Here is a 14,886-nt window from a genome sequence, read left to right as displayed (position 1 = left end):
CAAAACCACTGAGGACCCTTTCCCCTGCACAAAGCATCGTTCAGCTGCTCCCGTCAGGGAAGAGATACAGGAGGATCAGAGCCAGTGCCACCAGGCTGACAAACAGCTTCTTCCCACAGGCAGAGACAATGGTGAACGACCTAAAGAACTGTTCACCATCCAAGACTCACACCTTCATGAAACAATGTTTATTTAATTATTTGTAGAGATGAATTCTTGTCCTCCATATATATTGTTTATCTGTGTGTTTTGCACCGAGGACCAGAGAACACTGTTTCGTCAGGTTGACTTGTATGTACGGGTTGTCCAGAATGACAATAAACTTGACTTGTGGGGGTCCAAGGATTGGAATTGGAATGAGGACAGTTATGATTCACAGTTAAACTAATATCTCATGGCTGTCATCCCATTGATGGGAACTGAGGACTAAGGGCCAGTAAGTCATTACTCTGAGATGTTGCAAGTAGTAAATATACTCTAGTTCAGGCTTACCTCTGCAATATTCAATCATTCTTCCAATGCTATGCCTACTAAATGCCTTGTTGAAATCACATGAACATTTAAATTCACAGAAAAGCTACTCTCAACTGGAAAATATATTTTATGATAGGTCTGGTTTTATTCATACTTGATTGTAATATTTTGTACAAATCAGGGGACTGATGCCAGCTCAAACCAATTATACTGTGTTTGAAAAAACCTCTGGGGAAACAATTTTCTATTTTCCTTGCAAGAAGTTGTTCTAGTGGGACATTTATTTTCTAACTGCTTTTCTGCACTGAACTATTAACAATACAAAGGCTGTCAAAATGATTTATTGTGCAAAGAAAGAAATGAGCTTCATTTCAGATGATGGTCAAATTAAGTTTCACAAAATTTCTATTCCATAATCACTTGCAGATTCAAAATATGGTAGGTCGGTGTTTTTTTTAGGGGGGGGGGTGAGGTTGGAGTGTTAACGTATCTTGTAGATTTTCTTTCCCCGGAAATGAATGATTATTTGGTCCCTGAGCAGCAAAATAACTCAGTTGCTGCAATGAAAATAACAAACATGAATGACAGTTTAAAAAAAGTTAGTTTAAAACTGAATCCAAAATTGCTTGATGAAAATTGTTATTTTATGTTCTTCACGTTAAATAAATGTAAGGTGCAAGTGATGTCACCGCTCCAACTGTAAGTGGAAGTGTGAATAAACCAAGTGCCTTAATTATGCAGGTAAAATGGAAGGAAAATGACCACTGGTCTTCCAAATTTGAGAATTTCTGCGAACAATGACCTCAGTATAACATCTATTACAGAATAAATAAAAGTATTATAGGACAGCAAGGACAAAACAGAAATGCAGGGGAAGGTAGTAAGAAGCGAGAACAAGGGGAAACGGCAAATAAAATTAAAACAAAACAGAAGTTAAAGAGAGAACAGAAGAAACTGCAGGATGAAAATGGAAAGTATCAAAGGTATTTAGTGGTGAAGAAGGGGAAGAAAGAGTAAAAGTGTTGAGAAGTCCCGAAGTTGCTCTGCAGAGACACAGTTTACTTTTTAAAAAAAAAAATATTTTTCACACTATGAACCATATTAATCAAAATACACACAAATATTTCTGTCTTGAATATACAGTGTTATTTTCTCCCCTTTTCCCCCCCCCTCCCTTCCCTCACCTCCCTCCCACCCCCCTCCAACCCCATTAAACGTTCAACATATACAATACAATAAACCCATTAAACAATGTCATCACACAATGAAAATAAACAAGAAAATTGTGTCATCTACTTTAACACACTGGGTCAGTTCATTTCATCTTCTTATCATTCTATCATTTTAGGGGGTGGAGGTCCATGGTAGGCCCTCTCTGTTGTGTTCCATGTACGGTTCCCAAATTTGTTCAAATAATGTGACTTTATTTTTTAAATTATATGTTATTTTTTCTAATGAAATACATTTAATCATTTCCATGTACCATTGCTGTACTCTCAGGCTCTCTTCTGATTTCCAAGTTGACATTATACATTTTTTTGCTACAGCTAAGGCTATCATAATAAATCTTTTTTGCGCTTCATCCAGTTTGAGGCCTAATTCTTTACTTATATTACCTAGAAGAAAGATCTCTGGATTTTTTGGTATGTTGCTTTTTGTGATTTTATTTGATATCTGATTGAGATCTTTCCAAAACTTTTTCACTTTCTCACATGCTCAAATGGAGCATAGCTTTTCCCATATTTCATTTTTTATCTTTATGTTTAGATCTTGTTCCCACTTTTGTTTGGGTTTACAGCTTGTTTCCTCATTCTCTTTCTCTTGCAGCTTGATGTACATGTTTGTTATAAATCTTTTAATTATCATTGTGTCTGTAATCACATATTCAAAGCTGCTTCCTTCTGGTATCCTCAGCCTGCTTCCCAATTTGTCCTTTAAATAGGTTTTCAGTTGGTGGTATGCAAACATTGTACCATGAGTTATTCCATATTTGTACTTCATTTGTTCAAATGATAATAAATTATTTCCCTAAAAACAATTTTCTATTCTTTTAATTCCTTTTCTCTCCCATTCTCTAAAGGAAAGGTTACCTATTGTGAAAGGGATTAGTTGATTTTGCATCAATAATAATTTTGGTAGATGGTATTTTGATTTTTTCCTTTCTATGTGAATCTTCTTCCAAATATTGAGTAGATGGTGCAGTACTGGTGAACTTCTATATTCTACCAGTGTTTCATCCCACTTAAAAAGTATATGTTCTGGTATCTTCTCCCCTATTTTATCTAGCTCTATCTTGGTCCAATCTGGTTTTTCCCTTGTTTGATAAAAATCTGATAGATATCTTAATTGTGCTGCTCTATAATAATTCTTAAAGTTTGGTAGCTGCAAACCACCTTGTTAATTTATCTAGCACTATCCTCGGTTTCCCCTTTCCATAAGAATTTCCTTATTATTCTCTTTAGTTCATTGAAGAATTTCTCTGTTAAGGGAATTGGTAATGATTGAAATAGATATTGTATCCTTGGGAAAATATTCATTTTAATGCAATTTACCCTTCCTATCAGTGTTACTGGTAAATCTTTCCAATGTTCTAAGTCATCTTGTAATTTCTTCATTAATGGCTGATAATTTAATTTGTATAGATGGCCTAGATTATTATCTAATCTAATACCTAGGTATCAGATTGCTTGTGTTTGCCATTTAAATGGTGATTCTTTTCTAAACTCTGTGTAATCCGCATTATTCATTGGCATTGCTTCACTTTTATTTGCGTTGATCTTGTACCCTGATATTTCTCCATATTCCTTCAATTTCTTATATAATTTTTTATTGATAATTCTGGTTCTGTTAAGTATACTATGATGTCATCTGCAAATAAACTGATTTTATATTCCTTTTCTTTTATTTTTCTCCATTTTATTTTATTTTCTGTTCTTATCAGTTCTGCCAATGGTTCTATCGCTAAAGCGAACAGTGAGGGAGATAGTGAACATCCCTGCCTAGTTTATCTGCTTAATTTAAAATGGTTCGATATATATCCATTTACTGTCACCTTTGCCATTGGTCCCTTATATAATGCTTTAATCCAATTAATATATTTCTCTGGTAGGTTGAACCTCTGTAATAGTTTGAATAAATAATTCCATTCTATCCTGTCAAAGGCTTTCTCTGTGTCTAAAGCAACAGCCACTGTTGGTGTCTTATTTCCTTGTACTGCATGGATTAAGTTAATGAACTTACAGACATTGTCTGTTGTTTGTCTTTTCTTAATAAATCCAGTTTACCTATCTCGGCTGCACCATTTCATCAGATGCAAGGATCGACAATGAGATAGACAACAGACTCGCCAAGGCAAATAGCGCCTTTGGAAGACTACACAAAAGAGTCTGGAAAAACAACCAACTGAAAAACCTCACAAAGATAAGCGTATACAGAGCCGTTGTCATACCCACACTCCTGTTCGGCTCCGAATCATGGGTCCTCTACCGGCACCACCTACGGCTCCTAGAACGCTTCCACCAGCGTTGTCTCCGCTCCATCCTCAACATCCATTGGAGCGCTTACACCCCTAACGTCGAAGTACTCGAGATGGCAGAGGTCGACAGCATCGAGTCCACGCTGCTGAAGATCCAGCTGCGCTGGATGGGTCACGTCTCCAGAATGGAGGACCATCGCCTTCCCAAGATCGTGTTATATGGCGAGCTCTCCACTGGCCACCGTGACAGAGGTGCACCAAAGAAAAGGTACAAGGACTGCCTAAAGAAATCTCTTGGTGCCTGCCACATTGACCACCGCCAGTGGGCTGATAACGCCTCAAACCGTGCATCTTGGCGCCTCACAGTTTGGCGGGCAGCAACCTCCTTTGAAGAAGACCGCAGAGCCCACCTCACTGACAAAAGGCAAAGGAGGAAAAACCCAACACCCAACCCCAACCAACCAATTTTCCCATGCAACCGCTGCAATCGTGTCTGCCTGTCCCGCATCGGACTTGTCAGCCACAAACGAGCCTGCAGCTGACGTGGACTTTTTACCCCCTCCATAAATCTTCGTCCGCGAAGCCAAGCCAAAGAGAGTTTGATCTAGTTTTACTCTTTTTGGTACACAGTCGGCCAATCTGTTTGCTAATAGTTTTGCTATTATCTTATAATCTGAGTTAAGTAGAGATATTGGTCTGTACGATGCTGGTTTTAGTGGATCTTTCCCCGTCTTTGGTATTACTATAATTATTGATGTTTTACAAGAATCTGGCAAGTTTTGTGTTTCTTCTATCTGGTTCATTACTTCCAGGAGAGGAGGAATTAATAACTCTTTAAATGTTTTATAGAATTCTATTGGGAGTCCGTCCTTTCCAGGCATTTTATTGTTCGGTAGCTTTTTTAATATATCCTGTATTTCCTCTATTTCAAATGGTTTTATCAATTTGTTTTGCTCCTCTTCTTGCAATTTTGGTAGTTCAATTTTAGCTAAAAACTCATATATTTTGTCTTCTTTCCCTTCGTTCTCAGTTCGGTATAATTGCTCGTAGAATTCCTTGAACTTTCCATTGATCTCTATTGGGTTATATGTAATTTGTTTGTCCTTTTTCCTTGATGACAATACCATTCTTTTAGATTATTTTAAGCTGCCAAGTTAGTATTTTGTGCATTTTTTCTCCTAGCTCATAATACTTCTGTTTTATTTTCATTATGTTCTTCTCCATCTTATATGTTTGTAGTATTTGGTATTTTATTTTTTTGCCCGCCAATTCTCTTCTTTTTGTTGTATCCTCCCTTGTTGCTAGTTCTTTTTCTGTACTTACTATTTCCCTTTCCAGCTGTTCTATTTCCCGATTGTAGTCCTTTTTCATCTTAGTTACATAACTTATTATCTGCCCTCTGATGAAGGCTTTCATTGCATACCATAATATAAAATTGTCTTTCACTGATTTCGTATTTATTTCAAAGTACATTTTAATTTGGCGCTCAATAAATTCTCTAAATTCCTGTCCTTTAAGTAGCATGGAGTTTAACCTCCATCTATATGTTCTTGGTGGGATGTCCTCCAGTTATGGGCATTGTGCAGGGAGGTGGGACTAGAAAGGGGTGTTTGGTTCGGTGCGGACTAGAAGGGCCTAATGGCCTGTTTCCGTGCTGTAATTGTTGTTATATATGTTAATAACAGGGGTGAATGATCAGATAACAATCTAGCTTTATATTCTGTTTTCCTAGCTCTCCCTTGGATATGGGCTCACAACAGGAACAGGTCAATCCTTGAGTATGTTTTATGTCTACTCGAATAATATGAGTATTCCTTCTCCCTTGGGTGCTGCCTCCTCCAGATATCCAAAAGTTGCATTTCCTGCATTGGTTTAACCATAAATTTGGCTTCTTTGTTCTTTTTGCTCGTCTTTTGTCCAGTTTTATCCATCTTTGAATCCAAATTAAGGTTAAAGTCCCCTCCTATCAATATATTCCCCTGCCTATCTACAATCTTCAAAAAAATATCTTGCATAAACTTTTGATCCTCTTTATTAGGTGCATATATATTGACCAAATTCCAGAGTTCTGAATATATCTGACACTTTATCATTACATATCTCCCTGCTGGATCTATTATTTCCTCCTCTATTTTGATTGGTACATTTTTATTGATTAATATAGCTACTCTTCTGGCTTTTGAGTTATATGACGCTGCTGTTACATGTCCTACCCAGTCTCTCTTTAATTTATTGTGTTCCACTTCAGTTAGATGCGTTTCCTGCACGAATGCTATATCTATTTTTTCTTTTTTCAGTAAATTTAATAGCCTCTTCCTTTTGATTTGGATATGTATTCCATTAATATTTATAGTCATATAGTTCAACATGGCCATCTCATACTCTGTTTACACCTCATTTCCGCTTCCTCACCACCACCTTTCCCCTTTTCCTCATTTTCATCTCTCAGTTTTCCTTTTTTGAACTCAATGTATGACAACACTTCTAAAACATAAAATGCTTCAACCACTCCCAGATCTAAAATTCTCTTAACCCCAAGTGTCCCCTCCCACCTCCTGAGTCGCCCCTTGTCCCTTGCCGGGCAACCACAACTCCCTTCTCCATTCGGACTGTGAACCCGTTCGCAAGTGTCAACTGATTTTTCATGACTGTTATTATCTCCCACCCAACCCCTTCCAGAAAATACTTTTATCTTCACATTAAAACAAAGCTCCCCCTCTTTTCTTCTCTTTTTCTTTTTTTTAACCCCCCCTCTTTTTTTTCTCCCCCTTCTCCCTTACTTCCCTTTTCTTCCCTCCTTTAGTTCTTACTTATAAATTATTTTTACATCTTTATATGTAGTTTTTCTTCATTCTTGTTACATCTCTTCATCTCTCTTTCTGTCTTGCAGGCGTTCTGTAAATTCTCGTGCTTTCTCCGGATCTGAGAACAGTCTGTTTTGCTCCCCTGGGATAACTATTTTAAGCACCGCTGGATATCTTAACATAAATTTATAGCCTTTTTTCCATAGGATCGATTTTGCTGTGTTAAACTCCTTCCTCGTCTTTAGGAACTCAAAACTTATGTCTGGGTAGAAAAAGTTTTTTTGACCTTTGTACTCCAGTGGTTTTTTGACTTCTCTAATTTTATTAATTGCCTTCTCCAATATATTTTCTCTTGTGTATCTCAGGAATTTTACTAAAATGGATCTTGGTCTTTGTTGTGGCTGTGGTTTTGGGGCTAATGTTCTGTGTGCCCTTTCTATTTCCATTCCTTCCTGCATTTCTCGCATTCCCAGGACATTCGGGATCCATTCTTTTATAAATTCTTTCATATTTTTGCCGCCTTCATCTTCCTTTAGGCCCACTATCTTTATATTGTTTAGCCTACTATAGTTTTCAATTATATCCATCTTCTGAGCTAACAACTCTTGTGTTTCTTTAACTTTTTTGTCACTTTCTTCCAATTTTCTTCTTAAGTTGTTCACTTCCATTTCTACCGCCATTACATGTTCTTCCACATTTTCTAATCCTTTCCCTACATCTGTTATGACTAGCTCTATTCTACTCACTTTTTCTTCTGTACTTTTTCTTTTTCTTTTCATTTTACTAAATTCTAGTGTCAACCATTCTTTGAATGCTTTCATTTGTTCTTGAAATTTTTTTATCTATGTACTGTCCATTCATTTTACCTTCTATTCCTCTGTGCAGAGCTTGGTGTTCTTCTTCGTCTTCTTTGTCTGCTCTTGGGTTTGTGTCTTCTACTTGAGACATGAGCATATTTGCTCCGAAGCACTGGTGGCTGAGAAGTTTGAAATGGAGATAAGGAATGACAAACATTTTGGACAGGTGAGAAAAATGGAATTAACCATTGTTCAAATCATGACCTTTGACCAGAAAGAGAAGTTTCACAAGGTATGATAAGGGTAGGAAATAATGAAAGGGAAGGATTGTGATGGGGAGGAAGGCAGGAGAGATTGGACAGCAAAAGAGTTGATGTTGGAAGGAGCAAGTGGATGGTCAGGAGTGAAAAGAGAAAGGATGGATCAAGGTGAGGTAAAAATACAAAAGTAGAATCAGTTTCTAAAATTGTTGAACTCAGTGTTTCTGAATGGTGAGAGGATGTGTCTGGAGTTTATTTTGAACATCACTGAAACAGTAGAAGAGGTCACAAACACAAAATTTAGGCCAGAGGTCAGATCAGAAACAAATCAGTAATCTAAATGAGGGCTTTGTGCAAAGTGAACATTTAATTCACATTTTAGTTTTTCCTTGCAGGAGGAAACTAGATTGTGAACAGTGATTATCTGAGAGAACAAGTAAATAACTGTTTCACCTCAAATGAATGTGAGGAAACCACAAGGGGATAGCAGTGGGGTAGGGAGGAGAAGGAAGGAGGTAAGTCGGCAAATTGCATCTCCTGTGAGATGGCGATATTGGTTCTGGAGATAATGAACCCTTAGGAATGATGAGAGGAAAGGGGAGGGGAAGGGAGGTTCTGCTTGGTGAAGGCATTGCTCTCGAAATGGCAAAAAGCAACAAAGGGATAATCTAATGAATCTGGAGATAGATGGGCTGGAAGGCAAAGGTATGCTTGAGTGCTCCATTAATCTGTGATGGAAGGGAATTCTTGGTTGAGGTATAAGTGTGCTGGGTGATGTGGATCCTTGATGATTGGTTTTGCTCTCTGATGGCAGGCTTCCCTGTAGATGATGTGGAGGGTTTTGCCTGTGATGTCCTGGGCTGTGTCTACTTTCATTTGCAGGGATTTACCCTCAGGGGTATTGGTGTCCCCAGACCAGACCTTGATGTAGCTGGTCAGCATACTTTCCATCATACACCTATAGAAATTTGCTCGGGCTTCCAATATCATAGTAAACTCCTGAAGAAGTAGAAATGCTGACGTACTTTCTTCATGATGCCGTTTGTGTTTTGGGTCCAGGAAAGATCCTCCGAGATGGTGACTCTCAAGGACTTAAATTTGCTCTCCCTCTCCACCTCTGATCCCCCCAATGATCGTACACCTCTGATTTTCACTTCTTGAAGTCAAAAATTAGCTGCTTGGTTTTGGTGACATTGAGTATAAGGTTATTGTTGGTGCACCATTCAGCCAAGTTTTCAATCTTCCTCCTGTACACTCTGTTCTTGCTGCTACCATCAGGAAAGAGGAAGAGGTCAGATTTCAGATTTATTGTCAGAATACATACATGACATCACAGGTGCCACAAGACTCGCCGTCAGGTCCAGGAACAGCTACTACCCCTCCACCATTATTCTCCTCAGCAACAAACCCGATCAGAGACTCATTTAAGGACTCTTATTTTTGTACTTTATTGATTTTTTCCCCTCTATTATGCAGTTTGTTTATATTTCTTTATTTGTTTACATGTATACATATTTTCCTGAGGACTATTTTTTTGCAATGCCAATGAGTGGTAATTCTGCCTCTCCCGCAGGAAAAATAATCAGGCTTGTATGTGATGTCCTTTTAATTAAAAAAAAAACTAGACAAGCAGCATTGTAACAGGCCAATTCGGCTCTACAAGCTAGTGCTGCCCAATTTACACCCTAATTAACCTACACCTCTGGTTTGAAAGGTGGGAGGAAACTGGAGTTCCCAGAGAAACCCCATGCAGGCACAGGGAGACTGTACCCTCCTTGCAGATCGCATGGGATTCGAACCCTGGTTCCAATCTCTGGCACGGTAAAGGCGTTGCAGTAACTGCTACACCAACCATGCCCCACGCCCCCACTCTGAAAATAAATCTGAATGAGATGCAGTATATTGGAGCATTGCTAAGTCTGTTAGAAAAGTGTTAGAGAAGATAGAGGTAGTCAAGGTTCTTGAGGAATGATATAATAAATAAAATTGATGGCACAAATCTAAGCCATCATCTGACCCATCGTCTCCCTACCAGTTGATAAGAACCTTTAGCTTCATCCCACTTGCTCCATAGTTTTTAAAGATTATGATTAGAGCTTGAATTTTTTTGGCTTTTATTTTAATTTAATTGGGTGTGGGTCTTACCTTTTATTGGAGTTCAGTAGAAAATAGTTAAAGTCAGTCATTTGCAACCTTTTTTTGGCCCCCTTAGGACTCTCCTCAAAGTTTATGGGTCCCGTCCCCTGTGAAGTCGTCATGTTTATTTGGTTTCTTCTGTACTTCTCTCTTGCTGACTGCATTAAAAAAACAATTTCAGTCTGTTCCCCCCCTCTCCTCCCCCCCCCCCTTGAATGTGCTGTGGCCCCCAGGGGAAGTTGAAAGCCCCATTGAGAATGGCTGATTTAAGTCATTGAAAGTAACTTCACATTTTGATTGGTAAAGCGCAAACAATAATCAGTAAAATTTCAATGCATTTTGACTTACCAATATCACAAGGTCACTACAGGGTTTGTGCCATTAACCAACATATCCCCACAAATGGGATCAGTCAGTTGTTAAAAGCCATACATGGTATTTTTAAATTAGATGAATGAAGCTGGAGTTTTATTGGTGAATTAGAATAAGAATTGATTTTTCTTAGGTTTAGGTTCTAATTCTGTACCAATAAAATTATACCACAGCCATTGCTCAACTGCCTAAATGAATTGCAATGAGAGTTTCAATCTTCATCACCTCTTTTGTCACCGAGTTCATAACTGTCAAAATGCTGTATGCAAAATTTTTCCTTGTCTCCTCTCAATTCCTTTTATGTTATCTCAAATCTATGCCTCCTATTGATTCACCTTTCTGCACAATTAGTTACCCAGAGGACCTCGATGATGTTGGTTTTGTGCATCTGCACAGACAAAGGTCCACGCCAGTGGATCATGTATTATAAAGCCTTACTTAGTAGCTGCAATAGAATGAGCTTTGCTGTCATCGAGCAAACAACAGAGTTCTACAAATATCCTCCATACCTCGGAAGATGGGCCAGTGATTTGTTTTGTGCCGGAACTGTGTGCTGATGTGCAATTTATGAGTCCTTGTTGATAGATAGGATTTCTCCTGGTATTACAATTTCCCATGTTATTAAATTTGATTTGAAAGTCAAATATATATTCACATCTTTGTCCTGATGGATAGTTGAACTAATTTCCCCTCTCTCTCCACAAATACATTGTTCTTTCTTATCAGTCTTGTGTACTTTGATGTGATGCTGTTCATTACAACAAATACAAGTCTAGGAAATCAGGTTTTCGTCTACTTTTTGACTTGTGAACAAATTGACTGATGAATATCTGTAAAACTCAATCTTGTTTGTTAACTGTGATTGACCTGCACAGGTTCATGGACCAGTTTACATAATTGCTGCCCAGCATGGATCATTGAAAAGTCAAACTTTACCTTGACCTTTTTTACTTGGCCTTTTTTCAATGATAACCTGAGGTAAAACCAGACACTTTGTTTTTAATAAATATGCAAACAACCAAATAATTCTTATAAAGTCAATGAACCTCTTTAATTCAACTGAAGCATTCTGGGTGCCTTGAAGCCCAGAATGCTGCTGGACCACAAATGAAATTCATTTCTTGCGCTACCACTGAAAAGTTGGAAGTGAGCGATTTCCTCCTAGAAATAGACACAAAATGTTGCATCTCCCCTTGGTCAAACAAGAAGTTATCCAGTGTCACTGGCCGACAGCCCTCCAAATCTGCAGAATAAATACAAGTCAAAAGTCTGTGTGATCCCTTTTTGGAATTTGTAGTTAGAAAAGAACAGGCATTTTCAGCTTTGTAATGTAAGACCAAACTTTCGTCTCAATTGCATGTGACCTTGCACATTTGTTGCAAATCATGGTGTGGGTGCCAATGCAGGATTTAAAGGGTTAATGGCATTTCAGCATCAAACTGCTCTCTTTAGGTATGGGATATAAATATTTGACAGTGCTCAGAAAGCTGATAATATTCAGTCAATAGATGAAAAAAATCCTTACCCTGACAAATAGCATTTACTGGTCCACAATGTGGCTTTCTGCTTGAGGATAGATTGCAAGGCAGTATCTTATTAAGTCAAAGAATGTGAGCATTGTTTAAGGGGTTGATACAGAGTCACCTAAGCGGGCAATATTGTTGGAAGATTTGTAATATGGAAATGCAGAACAAAAAAAAACAATATTTGCAAACAATGCTTGAATTGAATTAAGCTTAACACCCACAGTGGTATATTAACACCCCAGGCTTTAGAATATGGCAACCAAATTGGAATATTTTCTCACCAACTGTATTTTTTTAAACTTGGAAATGATTGAACGAAGAGAAATAGCTTAGCTTTTGAAGCCATCATCAGAAATTTGCACAAGATAGCCGAGTCCCTGGGGCTGAGATCAGTGATCACATGCTGAGTTTTCACATTCTCACCAGCGTATTTTAATGCAGAGAATGGGCTCAGTCAGGGACTCACACTGTCATCTCTATTAGGGAAGCAATGATTTAACTAAACCTGCATTAGGCGTCTTTTCCCACAGGCTTTTCATCTTTCTGGAAATCAGTATTCTTGTTGCACCAGTGACCTCTTTTTTTAATTAGCACAGCTTTCCCTCTTATGACTGGAGGCTGAAAAACACAATGGAGTTTGAAAAAAAAAGCTGGTCTAATTTAAAGTTACACTACAGGCTCTGGAGGAATAAAATTTGCTATTGCCATTTTTTTTGTGCACCTTAGGTATGCAACGTGAATGACAAAGATTGAAATATTCATGGGGAAAGTTGCTGCTTTGATGAATGGAAATTCATTGTTGACAGTCTTTGTAGGTGAGCTATCCATCTGTGAAAAATGTTCCAATCGTGGAACCTTCCAGAATAACAGATGCACAGACATATGAAGGTTTTGTTTTGTCTTGTGCTTTGCAATGCATTGGATTTCAGTTCCAGTACACAGGTCAAATGGTCGATCCCCAACCCTTTCTTCACTTTAATTTTTGGGTCATGGATTGACTTTAACATGCAAAGGGCATTTTAAAAATTAAAATATGAACCAGTTTTATATCTAGAGCATTAGTGTTAAAATGTATTTCCCAATGATCAGTTAGCTGTGATTTTCATTGGTACAACGTGACACATGCTGTTGAGTGGTTGTCACTGTATATATCACTGCCAATCAGTCACAAAAGGTGTTGGTGCCACACAGAGTCAGCTTCCACCGTGTACGTGGGATTACGAGCAATGCTCTCAACATCTGTAGCATCGAGAAAGTCTTGGTAAATATTTTACACCTTGGCGAGTATTTGAATTCTCTCTGTTCCAGTGCTCCAAATAATATCAACCTCAACACGTTTTCATGCCAAGCTCCAGACCAGTGGTTTTCAACCTTTTTCTTTCTACCCACACACCACCTTAAGCAATCCCTTACTAATCCCAGTGCATTTACGGCATAGGGATTACTTAAGGTGGTATGTGAGTGGAAAGAAAAAGGTTGAAAACCACTGTTTTAATTGTACCTCATTGACTCGTTATGTGCACGGTTTCATATCTCCAAAGGAAATGGGCCAATGACAATTTTTCTCAAGCAAAATATTTCAGTAACAATTGGGTCTAGAGCAGTGATTCTCAACTTTCCCTTCCCACTCACATCCCACCTTAAGCAATCCCTTACTAATCACAGAGCACCGAAGACATAGGGGTTCCTTAAGGTGGTATGTGAGTGGAAAGAAAAAGGTTGAAAACCACTACTCGAGACAGTTCAAACAAACTGAAAATCTTTGTGGGATAAAAAGCTCAAAATTTCTATTTCAGTCACCAAACTGGCCATTTTTTCTGTAGTTATTTCTAATTATATGTTTTGTAAGATGGAAGTTAAAGTAGGCAAAATAAAATAGTGCCGTGTTTTACAATCTTACCCTGATGTACATTTATGTTTAATAATATTTGAAGACAATGAAGAGATTGAAATTTAATGTCACTTAACATGGTTGAAAAATACAAAGGTATCTGATCAATATTTCTTGCCATTGCTGGATAAATCACAAATACCAAACTGCCCAAATCATCAATGATGCTTTAGAAATATTTGTGACTCTTTGCATTGAATTTAGAATAGAAATACGATTGAAGTTACTTCAATTGTTTTAATTCATATATTCATTCAGTACAGCAGGTTTGTAAGAATCTGTCTTGTACATGTGTAGAGTTGGGAAATATTCCAGAAACAAGGTCTGAAGTTTGATTTACTTCAGCTTGTTAAATTAAGTTTTGTCAATACTTCTGCTTGTCAATTCAGGAAGGGGAAGGACTAAAATGTGCATGTCTCACATGGTGCTCATATTATAGTGGTGAAGTAGCCAGGGAATGGTAAAAATGCCCACGAGAGAGAGGACCCCTCAGGCAGTTCAATAGATAAGCTGCAAAGACGAAGCTATCTAATTGGACTACTATAATTGATTAAATGATTTTTAAAATTTAGACATACATCACAGTAACAGGCCAATTCACCCCACGAGTCCGTGCCGCCCAATTTACACCCCATTAACCTACAGCCCCGGTTCGTTTTGAACGATGGGAGGAAACCGGAGCCCCCGGGGAAAATCTGTGCTGCCCAGAGATTTTGTGATGTGGATTCAAAATTTATTTATTATCATTGTAATAAAAAGTCTAACAGAATTTGATTTCATCTGGTAGAAGGAAGACAGATTTGCCATTGGCAGAAATAGCCTGAAGTCCCTTTTACAGTCAGAGAATGAGAAGCAAAAGAGAGTGCCCCCTCCCCCCCCCCCACCGAGTCACCGAGTGTCCATGGATTCACCTCCAGTGTTGCTGCAGCTCCCGCTGCCCCACCAAATCCAACCCATAAGCAGCCAGACCTCCGGATCTGAACATCTGACACGATCAGGAATCCTTCAGAGGCCTCAACGCCCTCTCGCATCGCAGTTCCAGTACCACGTACCCCTTCAGCCATTCTTGAACAGGTCTACAGCAGTCCGCCGCCTCAAGTGAATCCCTTGATCGCAGTCGACCGCAGCCTGCACGGGTTCCTCGCCTCAAG

Source organism: Narcine bancroftii, chromosome 3 (assembly GCF_036971445.1).
Source record: "Narcine bancroftii isolate sNarBan1 chromosome 3, sNarBan1.hap1, whole genome shotgun sequence".
NCBI lineage: Eukaryota > Metazoa > Chordata > Chondrichthyes > Torpediniformes > Narcinidae > Narcine > Narcine bancroftii.
The sequence above is the reverse complement of the archived record's forward strand: the minus strand, read 5'-3'. Positions refer to the sequence as shown.